The 16,875-nt window shown below is 41.3% G+C and overlaps 1 protein-coding gene across 7 annotated transcripts in view; it reads right to left on the bottom strand.

The window, feature by feature from the left end:
• The window catches only part of SEMA3D (semaphorin 3D), a 146,205-nt gene extending 130,926 nt beyond the window's left edge, over positions 1–15,279 (bottom strand). The window contains exons 1-2 of one of the 7 annotated variants that reach the window (XM_086745620.1): positions 14,539–14,839; positions 2,659–2,769 (exon numbers count right to left, since the gene is read on the bottom strand). The gene's annotated coding sequence lies outside the window, so the exon portion shown is untranslated. Of the gene's footprint in view, positions 1–2,658; positions 2,770–14,237; positions 14,407–14,538; positions 14,840–15,143; positions 15,164–15,258 lie in introns of those variants that run through there. The other 6 variants (XM_086745612.1, XM_086745602.1, XM_086745586.1 and 3 more) reach the window with 6 other exon arrangements.
• Between the last annotated feature and the right edge of the window lie 1,596 nt (positions 15,280–16,875).

Below are 16,875 nucleotides of genomic sequence, written 5' to 3'. Positions count from 1 at the left end.
TTCAGTTTTCTTATTTCATGTCCGGATCTGAGTCAGGATTGCTCCACACCCAGATAAGATACCCACCACATTTACATCCCTGTACGAACTCTAGATCCTCCTCTAAGTTCTTAGGACAGTTCATCTCTGATTTCCCAAATAAATAGGTGCTGGGTTTGTAAGGTCAAGAAAAAACAATAAATGTAAACTTCTGCAAACACATTTTACTCTTCTGAATTCGGTATATTTTAGACATTCCCAAGCATAGGTCTAGTATCATACGTAGCCACAGACTCTCTAATACCAGATCCCTGTCCCTGAAGTGACTGATTGCTCACTTATCCCCACCTCTTCATCAATAGATGAGCCAGAAGACAGAGGGATGAATAGCAAAGGGACTCTCTCTTTCCCTTCTCTGCAGGCAAGTGACAAGCAGCTGTGAGGGAAATAAGAGTCCAGCTGTGTAAAGATGAGCTCTGACGAGGCTGTAGGTGGGAGCTACCAAAACAAGAGGGACAAAGCCTGAAAGCAGGTCTTTCCTTTGAAGAGTGCAAACCAAAAAGAGTAAACTAGTCACAAAGAGATGTTGCTGTCCCACGGGGTAATGAATGTAATAATACAAGGGAGGACTCTATCCCTGAGTCACGCCTACAGCATGATAAACTAATTAAGCTCATCTTTCTCTGAAACGCAAACTTGGGCAACTGCATGGGTTAGAAGGGACCTCAGATAGGGCATCTCAATCTTCCTTATGAGTCTGTATTGCTCAACCTTTCCTCAGATCCCCAGCATCCTACAGCTGCTTTGCACATGGACCTCCAGCAGCTCTAATAGAAGCTCCCAGCATTTTTGTAGCTCTTCTCCAAATAATTTTCATTTTCCTACATATTTTTTTTCTTTAAACTCACAGTCCTGTTAATTGTATTTTCTCTGAGCATCAGTCATTTTCAAGGAGGTAGCTGCCACAAAGAGTTTACACAGTATTTCCAACTAGCATGAGGCTGTTGTATTAAAGCTAGAGACATTAGGAGTAGATTTGCAAAAGAGCTCACCTCTCATTTAGTCATTAAGGCCTAGATTTTCAAATGTAATGTAAGGTAACTTGAGACACGTAGGCATTACTGGATACAACATTCCTTGGTACTACATGCACCATAGCACTTTTGGATGTTACTAGTCTGCCTAAGGACTGCTTCACAGAAAGAGAAGCGGGAGCTCTATCATGCAGTTAGTTTTTAATAAAAGACTTCCTGAATGTTTTATAAAAAATAACAGGAGGAAAACACAAGTTCTTTGAGGTGGTTTCTGTAATTCTTTCAGAAGAGCATTTCAGCAAATACACTCATTAAAGACATGCTTTTCCCTTAAAATCAAGCTGAGTTGATTTTATTTGATCCTTTTATTCTTAAGATAACATTCATCTTGTCTAATTTCAACCATCTAAAATTCAGGCATTGTCTTGGCTCCCTCCAGAGAGGGTGGAGACAGGCCCTGCTGGGGCAAATTAATCCACCAACTCAGATGCTGTCACCAAATAGGGAGCATTACTCTTTGGAGCACCTCATCTCTGTACTGAAAACTGCTGAAGATTAGGTAACCACCTTGCACTACAGACAAGTGAAATAAATCCCATCTTAATTAGTTTTTCTACTCAGTATACTCACATGGCTCCCATTGTTACAACATCTGAACATCCATACTTTTCAAATCTACTATTCTTACACTCTTTCTATAACAAAGGGTAGTTTTTACCCATTTACAGACATATGTAGCTGAGGCAGGTAGAGGCCAAGATCCAGATCTGCAAAGGTATTTAGCAAGTTAATTGTCTAAATTAAGTGGTTTTCAGCCTCAGCTGACTAACACTCAATGATATAGACAAAGAAATGGCAGTTGGATGCCTTTAGGAATTTGCTAAGATCTAAGCAGAAATGACTTGCCTAAGGACATATGTCATGGAATTAACCCCAGGTCTCCTGAGCTCCTGTTCTAACCTTTGGAATGTCCTTAACATTAGGCAAACCCTCTGCTGATTTTAGAATTAAACTTTTGAAATATTTACAGTCATGTTGTCTTCTTCGTCAAACTCAAATAAGTTATGCACACTCAAATCCTTCAATTTCTCCTCATAAATCAAACCTGACTCAAAGCCTTTCTTCTCATATTTACTGCTCTTCTCTAAGCTTTTCTTAGATGTTAACTTACCAGTAATAGCACAGAGGCCAAAATTCCAGGTTGGATTTTTAGGAGGATCTTTCACTTTCTTTAGTTGGATCTTTCACTAAAATCAATGAAAATACTATATTCACTTCAATGAGCACATAGACCTACTCTGGTATGTAGCATCTGAGCAATCTCTGTCACAGTACAGTGCACTGATATTGTCTGATACACTTATTGAAATAATGGATCAAGACCTTGAAATTGAAATACTTAGGGCTTGTCAACATGAGATACAGTAAGATGTGAATTAGCAGCATGCTTACTGCTCTGCAATCACATCACACAGAAGTGTATATCAGAGGACTTTTAATTAGAAAGCATCTTTCTTCACTTCAAAAGCAGACTTATGACATATACCCTGTGACTGATCACGCAGAGAGTTAGTGTGAAGAAGGTACCATGCTGTACACTGTTATTCTAGTTTAACAGCATGCTGACTTCCGCATGTAGACAAACCTTATCAGACCAGAGCAGACTTCACTATCGGGCGATATGTGCTTCTTAGAATAATCTTGGGGAGAACTGCTGAATGCTAAGCGTGTCCTCTGACTTCCCTGGGACTTGCACCTGGGTCACAATAAGGGTCAATTTATAAAATAAGCTCAGTTAATTTCATCTGTGTTGATATTTTCTGGAAATTATCTCAGTATGGTGAAACAGAAAAGCAAGTTTCTGTAGGGAGAGAGGTGATAGTCTCACACTATTCAAACAAATGACAAGATAAAACACTGTTTGTGGTACTGCACAAGTGCAGTTCTGCCCTTCTAGGACAGCAGACTTGATCTCTAACTAATCAAAACAATCCTATATCAACTTCTAGTTAACATCAAAGTCTATCCATGTTTTATTTTAATAAATTATAAGCATGGAGTACGGACAGCTTGTGAGAAACAAACAGGTAAAGTACCATATATCTTTCAAGAAAGACTTTTAAATAATTGTAAAGTGTTTTCTAGACTTCAGATTATTAGAGGGACTTTTGATCGACTCCTGTATTAAACAGAAACCTTAAACAGTTATCCAATAACTTTTTTATGGACTAGCACTTATTGTCCGAATAGGATTCAATTTCTGGGGACATCAAGAAAACACGATTCTGCAACATCCTTTCTGTTGAATTGCCTTGCCCATCTTCTGAAACCTAACAGATAAAACTCTTACATCAAAATGCAAAACTTTTGCCCAATCACCCAGATTCAGAAAAAGGAAACATATTTGTTCTGTCTCAGGGTTTCTAGCCTACATCTTGTGAACCACAAGAGGAACATGCTACTTCTAGGTTTTACACAAAATAGAGAATCCCACGCACCACCATATCTCTGCAGGGAATGCAGAATAAAGTACTTAGGCAGCAAACGCTGCCAAAAACTCAAATGCCTATTTTGGGACTTTCTCCCAGCCTAACAGAAAAGCAGGAGGTGGAAATGACAGCTACACAAGAAAAGACACCCATGGGACTGAAGTCACATCTTCAACTTGAGCATGTCCAAAAAGAGCTCTGAGCAAATGCTGCTGCCTCTGCAGTGTGACTGGGTTTTCTTTCTGAGTGGAGGCACGCACAGGCTAAGCCTAGGAAGCTTTCTGTAACACAATATACTTGTAGCTCAGACTAGATCCTTTATTAGTAGGATATAATAAAGCTAGTTGGAAAAAAACTACTGACCTTCTAAGGTAAAACACTGGAGACACAGAGGATGCTGGATCCATCTGAATGTCACACTCGCAGACCCTTGGTGGCTCTAGAGAACAATCTTTGGCTTCACAGTGTCAGTCATTAATTTCTCTACCCTCCACCAGTGCCTTTTCAACTTTTCTAACCGCTTGTGCTCACACCTCTTCTCCCATGTGGCTCAAAGAAGAATGAAAGGAGATAGCACAATTTAAAAACACTCATGCCTTCCAAGAATCGAAATGTTATTTTCTTGAGAAAAGAATGAAAGCAAATAGACAGTAGGGATATTACAGTGCCTACTGCAAGGCCTTGTGAGATTCCCCTTGAGGGTCATCACAACAGACCATGGTAATCTCTGCTGCTACTTGCACTAAAGATAATAATGCTACTTATATTCAAAGTCACTGTGTCCCTGTTATTCTGTTCTTACATACAATTTAACTTATAAAGATGAGTGTAGTGCTTTATAGAGAAGATAAATTAATAGTTTATCTTGAAGGTGTCAGATCCCACTTTCCGTTGTGTCATGTGAATTCCTGGACGGAAAACAAAACACAATGAATCCAAATACATTCCAAAATGCTCTTCTCACATCACTCCAGTGGCATTTACCTTGTTTGCAGGGAAAGGAAGGAAGGAAGGATAGAAAGGTTGGAAAGTACTTTTTAAAAATACCATTGATTAAGGTATATTTCATTATCCTTAGAACAGGGTGATATCCTAGAATAAAAATAGAAATAAAACCCGTCTTTACTAAGAAAATTACTATCCATATTTCAGCACTGACCAACTACAGAACCGCTGTGCCTGTGGTACTGGTGGCACAAACGCTATCACAAACAAAGGAGTTTTTACCACCGCCTTGAAAAGCTGACACAAGGCCTGAAATCTGCCTGAGTTCTCTCCCATTAAGAGATTAGCACCCCACATGCAAAATCGCTACTGAGTAGAGTACCCCCAGAGAGTGAAGGTTTTCTCATCATGTCAGGACCGTTTCTGGGAATTGACAGGATACAGGATAACTGTGCCTGGAGTTTTCACTGAAGTACGAGAGTTAAGCTGCAGGAAGGTGATGAAATTTCAGAAGGGAGAAGAGTTTGGAGGTGGGAACAGCTTATTTTGTGCCATGAAACCACCTGGAGAACTTCAACAAAGAGGTGAAGATGGCAATTCCAGCTGGGACAGAGTGAGCCCTTGTGCCACAGGGCAGGCTGGTCGCCAGCACAGACCCAGCGCAATGGAAAAAGCCAGGGACAAACCAAGCAGAATTGCACCTTGGGTGTTAAATTTAATAGTACAATGTCATCCGGTTTTGGTGTGTGTCGTCCCCCCCCCCCCGCCCCCGGCATGTACCTCCTGCTTTTCTGTCAGGCTGTGAAAAGGCACAGAAATTGACACTCGAGCTTTCAACAGTGTTGCCCCTAAGTATTCGTTCTTCAGCCTTACACATCAATGTACACTAGCAACAAATCGAGGAAAAAAATCCAGTCCTTCTGTCTCAGTAAGAGCCAAAGTGCAATAATTCATTTATATACCAAGTGCCCAGCACTTGATTTTAGCCATCAAGGAGATCAATGTATGTGTCATGAGTTTCATAACGGTGCTTGTATTGCCATTTAGGAAAGCAATGAGCTGTAGCAAAGGCACAGGAGCTTCAGGCTCGTGAGCACAGCATAATAATTGATCTGTATTTAAAAATATAAATCTCTTCAGAAAAAAAAAAAAAAGAAAAAGACACACAAAAATATTCAGAGGGATACCATAAAAGTATCAGTCTACCATTTCTCCCCTCATATATATTTTATTTTGGGAGTTTAATCAATCTTCAGCATAAGCAGTCTATAATGATTTTATCTGAAGGTGGAAAATCTTCCTATGTAAAAACTCCCTTAATTTCACTGAAAGCTGTACATGTTGCCTTGGTGTCATATTGGAAATATATTTCTTTACAATAGATTCATGTTTTACTTTTTTCAAGCTGAGGCAGCTTTATAAGATAATATATGTGTGCTTATATGTCACTGGAAGACTATAACCACTGACTTATTACTCCAGAACAGATCTCTACACTGCAAACGGTATTACCTAGGACACTTGTCTTAAAAAGATAGACAGCACAGAGCAGTGGAGGTAAACACACCTTTTCATCTAGAAAGAGAACCTAAAAGACCCTTAAGCCTGGACAATGTTAGTAACTCTCTTAGAAGCATCGGTTCTCTCACTTTTTCCTGAAGCATCAGTTTGGTGGGACTGACACTCCAAACATTACATCCAGTCACCTTTTCCATGAAGCCTTTAAAATTCTCAGTTCAATTTACAAAATAATAGATTGAGTCTTAAAATAAACACCTTGGATTTCATCAGGTCTGAGAAAATCTCAGTTCTGACATTATATATTGTATAAGACACCAGATCTACAGATCACAATGATTCAGGCAGTAGTTATGTAAGGCATCCTTATCTATTAAAATTGTTTTAGCCAAAAGATTAGATTAATAACAGAGATATATCATCTTAACTAGCTTTTCACTCAGCCAGGTTCAGTGTTAGAGACCAGGATAAAACTTGTCTTCTGCTGTTACCAGGCTTTGCATGTAGCCAGACCTGCTTGACAACTCACCCACCATGGCACCTGGGCTATTGGGTGTGCATGCAACAAAGCTGTGATTATTCCAAGCTGTTCAGTGCCTCTGGTGTTCAAAACCAGGCATTGCTCGGCCCACCTTACTTGCAAAGCCAGAGTGGGCTCCAAGTGTGCCCAGCTCTCCCACAGACTGAAACCAGAAGATTTACCTCTCCTGACATCTTTTATCCAGCAGCCCCAAGGTTAGCACACTCCTTCAGGAACAGGTAGAATTGGACTTCTAATGATTATTTCAGTAGTTTAGTTCAGTATCCAATAGGAAATATCAACACTGATACCAAATAATTAATTAGAGCAGGTCCAGTAAGAGAAATTTTATCCCTGAAAGATGATGCTCTAACCATGCCAAGCCACATCCCCTTTCTGTTGAGCCTTTGATAACAGAGGACATGCAACAAAGCAGAACCATGGTGTGAGAGAGCCATGCTGCCAAGCACCAGCAGCACCACTGCTCAGATACGCGCTTGAAGAAGCGCACTTCCAGGTCATCTCAGGCGAGAGCAGGCACCTGAATCGCTGAAATATATGCTAGAGATATTTTAAAATCTATTTTATTTTATATTTTGTTTTGACACAAGGAAAAGACTGACCCTACATAGATACCTATCTGCTGGGAGAGCTCGTGGCTGAGGATCCCAAATGAATTTAGGAGCTTAAATCTGAAGCTCAGGGCCTAAGCTGTAGAGTGTTCCTCCTAACTTTCTGCAAGCTGGTTTACATGGCTTTTGGAGATTCCACCACAATCACCCAGTTAGTGCACAAGAAGCGATAGCACTTGCCTAGTACTTCAGTCTCTAGCTTCTCTTTACAACTCTTATCCCCAAATTATTTCAGTGTATACCACTAATTTAAATTTCTGCTTTCGTCTTTCGGCTTTTAAAGCTGCTCATTTCTTCTAAAGACATAGTACTGCCCTTAGCTATTACAAACCATTCCACTAATTCCAGTTACATGTCTCTAATTTACATCAGCTGAAGACACAGCTTGTTATAACTTGATTTTTTTTAATATAATAACTGTTGTGTACTACCATCATTCCCATGGACACCGTCCACTTCCTCAGTACAGCAGTTTTATCTACAAGCTGTAGCAGAAGTTTGCCCCTCAGCTTCAGGGTACGTCATGGGACAGGTAGAGTGGCTTGTGCTATATTAAAACTCACTCATCTGTGGATGGTTTTCCTGTCATTAAAATGATCATTATGAAGGCACTCACCCAGGACTACTTTTGCAGCATCACATGCAGAAAGTATACTTTATTAACTTATAACTCTGAAATGAAGACATGTAAGCTTAAAGATCCATTGACAAAAAAAAAAAAAAAAAAAACTCATTACAAAAAAATAATACTACATTTCAGCTTTAGAAAGAAGATAGAGGTAATAAAGATATCTGCTTTTATTAGCTCACCCTTTATGCTTGGATTTCTGTTTCTTCAAATTGACTTTTTTCTACAAATGAATGATTTACAATATTTTGCTCTTAGCAAACTGGATGACATCAACTCTCTTCACTACTGATGTGCTAAGATACATGAAGATCTGGTGACAAATGGTATGTCTGCTCCCTAGATGAAAAAAAACTGAATTATGTTTTTTTCCTTCTTGGTAAGTCTGTATTTCTGCATAGTATTTCTAGCAGATTTCTATTCTTTCTTTTGAAGACAAGAGTTCTGCTCCAGTTGAAAGACAAAGGCTTAGTTTCAGACTCAAAGTATTACATGGCTCAATGGATCCAAGAATTCCAGATTTGTTCACATGTGCAGACTTTATGCCTCTAGAAAATCCTCCAGCTTCCTTATAATATATGTCACCAGAATAAAGGGGATTCTTTGAAGCTGTGCTGTTCAGAAATTAATCTGCTAAACTAAGGAGCTCATAGAGACCAAAAGTCAGGTTAATTCAAAATAATTAATTTATTGAGGTATTTGGCCAAATTTGCTATTTGTCTTTCAAAATAGGGGATCTTATAATGCCATTACAAATTCAACTTCGCCCTGACACTTATATAATTCAGCAACAGAAAAACAGGCTGACACCTCTGTTTATTCTATGAAATAAAATTGGTTTTGTCTTCTTGAGGAACCCACATCTCTTAGTCTTCTGGGCTTGCCAGCTCTTGCCCTACAGTATGGTTGAAAGTGGGCTTTGGTTTTGTGTTTGGTTGGATACATCACCAGTGCTAAACAGAAGAGGACCTTCACTTCTGACTGAGACCGCCAGATGTTGTTGCAATATAGCTCATAAAATAATAAGAACTTGTCAGAATGAGAGAGGGTCCACTGCTTGTAACTAATGACTACACAAAAATAAGTGATAAATCATGACTATCTATATCTTATGCATCCTTCTTACTAAAAACAAGATTTTAAGAAATACGGAAGACAGACATAAACTGAGTGTGATGTTCCTATGTTTCCTCTGATTTCAGAGGTGATGTAATATGCGATCATCCTGTTAGTAGATTTGAAATTTTATTAATGTCCTTAGTAAAGGTTTTGAGGGACCTGCTAAAATGAAAATAAGTCATGAAATTAAGCAAATGATTGGTATTTTATATGCAGGTGGAGCATGTCTTTCAGAACTCAGAGAACAAATATAGGAATGTTACATCTTGCAAAGTACAGATCATTTAGAAAGTCAGAAAAATAGTGTGGAGAACCTTACAGTCAAGGCTGATTCTTTCAGTAAACCCTGGAGAAAAGGAACTGCATTTGCAACAGTCTCACTACTTGTAATTGCCCTTAATTTTATTTCCCTCTCTCAAAGTATAGCAGTTTAGCTCTTTTGATACCAAAGGATGTTATGAAGAGTTTCCCTTTATTACACTGTTCTAAAGCCTTTTAGTATAAGTCTTCATAAAACCTCACATATGTGCATTATAAAATTACAAGGAATAAGTTCCACATGAAAAATTCATCATATACATTGTTACTATTTTTTAGCAGAGATTCTGACATTAAGCATGAGAGCAGCAGACATTGTTTTAATTCTTCCTTGTGGGAGGAAAAAAAATATCAACTTTTTGCTTTTGGTTGAGAAAGAATTTTTTACATACTCTCTCTTTGCAGTCTCTCCCTTGCAAAACCAAAAAAGGATTTTAGACGGACAAAAAGTAACCACAATTATATGGAGTGTGTCATTGATAAATTCCAGGGGAATATAACAGGCTAGGTAGGCACATACCATTAGATCTAGCTGTTCAAAATGTTAAAATCCTAGCCAAGATTAAACTGGAATATTTGGCCACATCAGCCCTCAGAACTGCACTTAACCTTTAAAAGACTTGATCTGATTCTAGGTTCAGACTTTAGGAAAGTACTTCTTTCAAGAGAACATTTTACACAGCAGTCTGTCTCCAAACGTGTATAAGTCCCTTGAAGTCCCTAAGTACTCAGACAGACTGAGAACAAGCTCAAGTCCTTCATTTCATGACAGCCTTAGTTTTGTATAGTTTTCAGTTAATCCTAGGCTTTCTGTTTCCAGTGCATTTAGTCCTGAGTTATGCTGACGCAAGATGAGATCAGACTCAGGGCTGCAGTGACTCCAGGATTTTTGGAAGGGACATTCCAGGAAAATTGGTAACTTCTCTCCTCCCCATCCCCTCGGAAAAAAAAAATAAATAAGAAAACAGTAACAACACAAACTCAGCATATCATTGAATATGCTCAGATGTTACAGAACATTTTAGCCTCTCTTTTTCTGCGTAACATCTGCTTCCTGCAAGTCTCCTGATTCACTGACCAACTAGACTGGAAACAGTTTAATTATGGATATCTGTTTTGCTTTTAAACTGACCACATTAAAAGAAAAAGCTCACACGACTCTTCTTTCTGTTTATAATAACACAGGAAGAAAAATATGCAAAGATGTACAAAAAGGATACATGTTACTGAAAGCTGAGTGAGATGTACAGTGTGAAACTCATGCAGAAGGTCCTCATGAGTTACAGGTTTCCACATACATATAAGCTCTAGAGCATGAATTTGTTATTAGCCATACGTATCCCAAACCCTTTAGGATTTGTCCTGTAAATTAAGGTTGCAGATAAATGCCTCTGAAGTACTGCGCTTAGTCTGACCAGTGAAGCTGACTATTAGGTAAACTGTTAGGTACCACCAGAGCTCTGAACCTTCATCACGTTTTCCAATTATGTTGCAGGGAAGTGCAATGATTTAGTTAAAGCCCAGTATAATGTTCTAGGCTTAAATACCACACCCATCACCCTGATAGTCAAATTGAGCCAATGATTCAACCCAGATGGGAATCCAGGTTCTTCTTGGCTTGCTGTTATCTTTTCTGCCCATTAGGCTATATGACTTCCATAAATTATTTTGGAGTTCCCGTTAAAAGAAAATAAATCCACATGATGCTAAATGCTGCCTCCCAGCTGTAACACAAACTGGAATTTTGGACCACACCACTGCTCCCTGACTCATCCTGGATCCCCTCCATGTGACGTTGGATCCATCTCAGCTGGGGTGAGTAGAATAGAAGCGGGGGGAGGGGGTTGGCTTTTTTTTTTTTTTAATCACCTACTGTCAGACAACACATGGATGTCACACAGCATGACTCTAGGATGTGAAAAATAACAATACCAGAGAGAGGCCTTTCTGAATACACAAGGGTAGAAAGGAGAAGATAAAAGGACTAAAGATTTATACAGAGATAGTTTAAACACTGACTCATTGCCATTGCTAAGTTTATAAAATACATAAAACCCAGACAGAAATGTTGGGGCAGGGGGGAGATTGTGTTAGAAGTATGACTGAGGTGCAGCATCATAAAAAAGATAAAAATAGCACACTCGTGGAGTGAAAAATTAGTTTCACGCACAGTTTAAATACAGCCACCACGCTTCACGTCTCATGGGCATAGTTTTACTACGAGTTTCTCCGTTGCTTGTTTGTAGCTGGAGAAAATCCAGAAAGCAGGGAAAACAAACACATGGCACGTTCGCTGTGTCTATTTGATTTAACAACACTTAGCATGCACCTTAAGCATTTTCCATGGGTTAAAAAGACAATGGGCCAAATATAGCTCTGACTATCCCGCAGGCGGCCTTGCCAGGAGAGCGCGGTGGGAAAGTCTGTTTAACCAGCATTGAAGGATTCCCTCATGTAGGAAACCTCAAAGAGTATAGAGGTGGCTCAGTGGCCAATTCCAGCACCAGGGGTTTAGCCAAAGAAATGCTGGCATGTGCTGGGAATTCAGCTGATTCCCAGCTGATGAATCAGCCTCTCTGGAGCTGCAGGTAACTAGTATGTCTACATTACAGTGAAGAGACACCTGAGATTACAACTTCTGTGTTTTAACAGGAGAAAAAAAAAAAAAAGCAAAAACAAGAACAAGAGAAAAAAGCAAAACAGAGATTCAAACAGAATACAGAAATACACCATTATTTTGACCATACTAAGCTGACAGCATGCTCACAGAGTGACTTTGATTATGACCTGCAAATCAAAGCGCAAAGATCCTGACTATGTGGGACATTTGCACCTTCACTTGCTCTGTGATAGAAAAGTGCAAAGAGATGCTGAATATATCCCTTTTGCTAGGACCAAACTAGGGACAGGTTTGGTTGGGAGTGTTTCATTCTTTGGCTTCACTTTTTAATACCTTTGTGTTTACAGTGTTGATTTGCTAAATTATCATTATTTAATCCCTAAGTAATAACAATGTAGTATCCTCAAACACTTTAAAGGACTCTTTCCCAATGAACATCATCTATTCCCATTTAATATTCCATCTTAATTAGAACTTTTTTTTTTCCTAGGGCCTTGTTTCATTTAATTCAATTGCAAAATCCCAACAGAATTTCAGGGATGCAGTATATTTTGCATAATGAACATAGTGATATCTACAGTGAAAATGCCACCTCTCAGAAAAAAAAAATAAAATAAAAGCAAAGCTATTGAGAAGCAGAGCGAGATCAGAGGTATTACAGCATTTTGGAAGGCTGGCTGATGGCACAACCTACAGTTGGAGAGAAGCAGGCAGAGGCTGGTACTTGGGAGTTGGGTCTGAAAGAGGTATCACTCTTCAAGGGAATCTGAGAGCAGCTACCCACCAAACCAAAGCTGAGGGCAGGAATACCACTCAAAATTTTATCTTCCTGAGATTTAGTCACTTTACTCAGCACTGTCTGCAGGCAGTTCTCTCTTCCTGAGATTATCATCCTGAAAGCATCTTATACCAGCTCTTGTAATTGCAGTCGTTCTTATATTTCAAGACCCAGCAGAGGATACTGGTGAAGCTGCTATTTCCATTTCTGGTTAAAGCACTCCATGGGCAGAGCCCACATACTGGCTTTGGGAGACTTTGGCTCTTAATGCTCCTGCCTGGTTTGGAGCTCATCTCTCTATGTTTCAGCGCTGCACCTAACAAGGAGTCTTCCCTGTTCCCTGTACCCTGAGAATTCCTCTTGGATTGATCCAGTGGTAAGAAGAGGGAAAGTAAATTTAGTCTCTGGATCTCAGGCTAGTCTGGATGTCCAAGCCAAAATAAAGTTCAAATAAAAGTGAAGCCAGGCTGCTCAGCTCGATCAAGGCTGAAATACTTCTATTATGAAGCATCTCAGAGCAGAACTTGCCTTGGAAGCTTTAAGAAAAAGAAGTGTGACACCTGCAGAGTTTGAGTACCTCCGTTTGACAGCAGGATTATAATTACGGATTAAAATACCCAAATTCCTATTTAGAAAGCTATTTAGACACTCAGCTTTCACAGATTTAGGAAAGACCTTGGCCCTTACATACCTTGCAGATGATGATGAGTAGTGCTTTTCTGGATCAGGTCCATAATAAACTAAACAAACTAATTGAAAGGTAAAGATGAAAATCACATCAACTATACTAATGAGCATTTGAAAAACAGTATTAAAATGTTGTGCCATATAGTATTAATCACCTCCTAATCATAAACAGTGAAATCAAGTCTCTTTACCTGTTCCCTAGATTTGCAAGTAAGCAGTAGAAAATAAAAAGTAACATGCTAAAATTCTTGCAAAAGTTCTTGTCTGCATCTTCATGGCGTCTGTCAGAGCCACAGATGCAGCATTTGGCTGCTGCTTTCTCAGCAAAGTGCTCTCTGCTTATGGTCAGGCTGCTGCCCCATTGATCTCTATTGTTGTTGGACAAGTTTTTCCCATTTCAAATCAAAGTGAAGCTTTTTTTTTAAAGAGACATAGGTGGCTGCTTTGTGCTTCTTCAGTACACAGCCACCAATTACCTAGCGCACTCAGGAATGCTTCCTTTCTAGAAGCAACAACTTTCTTTTTGTAATATTCACTGCAAAACAAGGAGCTTTACCACCCTTTCTGTTATTGCACAGAGCAAAGTAGAGGTTGTCAGTGTGAGAAGACATTTCTCACGTTGCTCACTCATTTCAGTGAGCACCCCAGGCCAGCCAGGTGCTCTGCAGCTCCTGGTGATGGGCGCGTTCAGCCCAGGGTGATGCTGGAGGGCTGCATGGAAAGGAAGGAATTTTGCTGCCGCTCCGGCACGCAACAGTTTCGCTGTTGAACATGGGCTGATCGTGCCTGTGCTGCCCTCCCCATCTCCCTGAGACACCCAGGCGAAGCAGAAGCGGAGGTGCCAGGGCTGAGGGAAAGAAACCCTGCTCCCTCCGCCCGCACCGCTCCCCACTCCCCAGCCTTTCACGCCCGCTCCCCAAAACTGCCGCCTCCTCACCCCCGACACCCCAGTCCCCCACCCCAAACCCACCTCTGCTGCTCTCCCAGGGCAGCAGCCGAGGGACTTTCCCGAGCCGGCACCTTCCCGATGACAGCAAGGCAGGTGGCCCGGGGACCTGCGCCAGGTGCCGGGCGCCCACACCCGCTCCGCGGCCACCCCGGCGGCTGTCGGGGCGGAGGCGACCGGAGGGTGTGGGACAGGCAGGCGGAGGGGGGCACCCCGTGCTCTTTTCCATAACCCACTCCCTCCCATCCCCTTCTCCGCGGTGGCGGAAAAGTGCTCCATTCGAGCGGGAGAAAGCCGCGGGGGTCCCGCGGGGGCTGACTGGTACCTGCCAGGGAGCCGAAGAGGCGGCGAGGTGCGGGGTGAGGTCGGTGCGGGGCCGGGGCCGGTGGCCTGGTTTTGGGAGGCGTTGCGAACCAGGCGGGCTCCTCCCCGGCGGCGGCGGAGGGTCTCGCTCTTTCTGCGCCGAGTGTCAGACTTTCCCCTGGCTTCCCTTCCTCCATCCCCGCCACCCCTTTCCACTCCCTCGCACGCACATGCACACCCCTCCAGCAAATGGGCTGCTTGGTGCTTGTGCGTGTGTCCGTGTGTCTGTCTGTCAGCCAGCTCAGGCACACACCCACCGCCGCCGCTGCCGGCGCAGGTCACAGCCCCGGCCAGCAAGAAACATCAGCTCGGTGAAAAGTAGCGGAGTGCGCGCACAGACACACGAACCCACACCCACGGACTGTGGCAGCAATATGCCCACCCTGCTGAGACCAGGCACAGAGGGACCCTTCATTCACGTGTTTTCCCCCGGACCCCAGGCTTCTCCTGCGCGGCAGGGTCGCACACCTGTGGGTTGGCACAGGGGCATCCCGACCTGATACTGTGATCACTCTGCACAGGTGCTGGTCCAGATCTTAACGTCTAAGCAGCCTCAGGTCCACTCACGTTATTCCCGGGACGCATTCCCGCTGGGACTGAACTGCAGGTCACCGGCTAGTAGTCTTAGGAGTGAAAAAAAAAAAAAAAAAAAAAAGAAAAAAAGCCAGCTCGCCACACTTACTGATAAGGAGAAAGCCGTTGGGTAGTGGCCCAGCGCTAAGGGTTGGTGCACGTTTAAGAGTAGCCCACATGCAAAACTGTAGCTGCCATAGACACATCTGCCTCTGCATTTATTTGTTTTGCCCCTGGAATGTGCTACATCGGTGGTTCTCCAGCTTTCGCATGCTGTAGACCACTTCCTAAGAGAGAATTTCTCTCTTGGACCAACCCACTCCCACACCAAACCCATCTCTCCAACATATTTCCTTCTGTGGCTGCCTGAGGAAGAGCCTTTCTGCCTGCAGGCTGAGAGCCATTCAACACATGGCACAGATAATATCAGACACTTCCAGACAAGACACACTGAGGCTCTTTCAAAAACTGTGTTTCCCTTAGTGAAGAGCTCAGATTGAAAGTTTTCAGCTGGTGACTCGGTTGCAGAACAGACCCCAACTGTTGCTCCCATGAAATAACAGCAGAACCAAAGAAGCCCAGAGACTGGAGTATTGGAGTTTCCACCATGTTACCCACCTCAGCAGAACTTCATCATCACTGTACATCACTTGTACATTCATGTCAGATGGGTGGTCTGGGCATATAGGATAGGATCTAAACATGTTTTTTTTTCCTAAGTTCACCAAAAGTCAGCTTTACACTTTTTTATCTAGGTTTTTAAAACAGTTTGTTACTACAGTACCAAGCTGATGTTGTTTTTATAAACTCTGCCCACGCAGATAGGCTCTACTTGTCTGCGTGTGTCTTATATTTCCACAAAATAAATGGAGGGATTTGAAGATAGGTTGTTTCATAGTAGCCATTGACTTTGATGTCTTGAGACCTTCAAAAGGGGATTTTATACTTGATTTTCCACATTCATTATATTATTATCACTAAAACTTTCCATTACTTTAATGATTGAATGTTTAATAAAAATATCATTGTGATCAGTAAGATGCATATTAGAGCCCAGTTTGTGTTTTAAATTCCTAGGGAATGACTCTTGCACTTTACCTTGTTCCCAGATACTCACTGAACATCACAGGCGCTCTGCTGGGAACCATTTTCTGCACCAGAAGAAGCTCAAGAAAGAGAAAATGAGGAGCAGGTTGATGGAAGAAAAATCCCTGCTGATATTTTTAAGCATTCATTAGACCTACCGAATTGGGCTTTGGTATATTCTGAAAATATGAATCCTGGTAAAAAGAAAACATGATTAAAAGTACTACTTGCTTCATGTACTGGAGATGTTTCAGACTCCTGTGAAAAAGAAACCAGCATGAGTGTGCCCTGTTCTCCTTTGTGGAACCAGTCTGCAATCTCTGTGAGATGTAAAATAAATTGTTTTACTTTAGTAGCTACTTTTTCTTCTTGCTAATCATGAGAACACGTATTTTTGGTGGAATAAATAGCAGAAGATTAATCTTTCAAGAATTATACAAACGAATTTGTGAAATAATTAAGCTCTTAATTTATTGACGTGGAAGAAACCAAGAAAAAAGATGCCCTCTTGTGGCTGTTTGTTGAATGAAAACTGAGAAAGTTCATAAAATTTCTACACAGATAGTGCAGAATGAATATGGCATTTATTCACTGTTACTAGGGCAATAAAACAGGGTTACATAAGGTCACACCCTGGATA

This window comes from Chlamydotis macqueenii, chromosome 1 (assembly GCF_036417535.1).
Source record: "Chlamydotis macqueenii isolate bChlMac1 chromosome 1, bChlMac1.mat, whole genome shotgun sequence".
Classification (NCBI taxonomy): Eukaryota; Metazoa; Chordata; class Aves; order Otidiformes; family Otididae; genus Chlamydotis; species Chlamydotis macqueenii.
The sequence above is the reverse complement of the archived record's forward strand: the minus strand, read 5'-3'. Positions and strand labels throughout refer to the sequence as shown.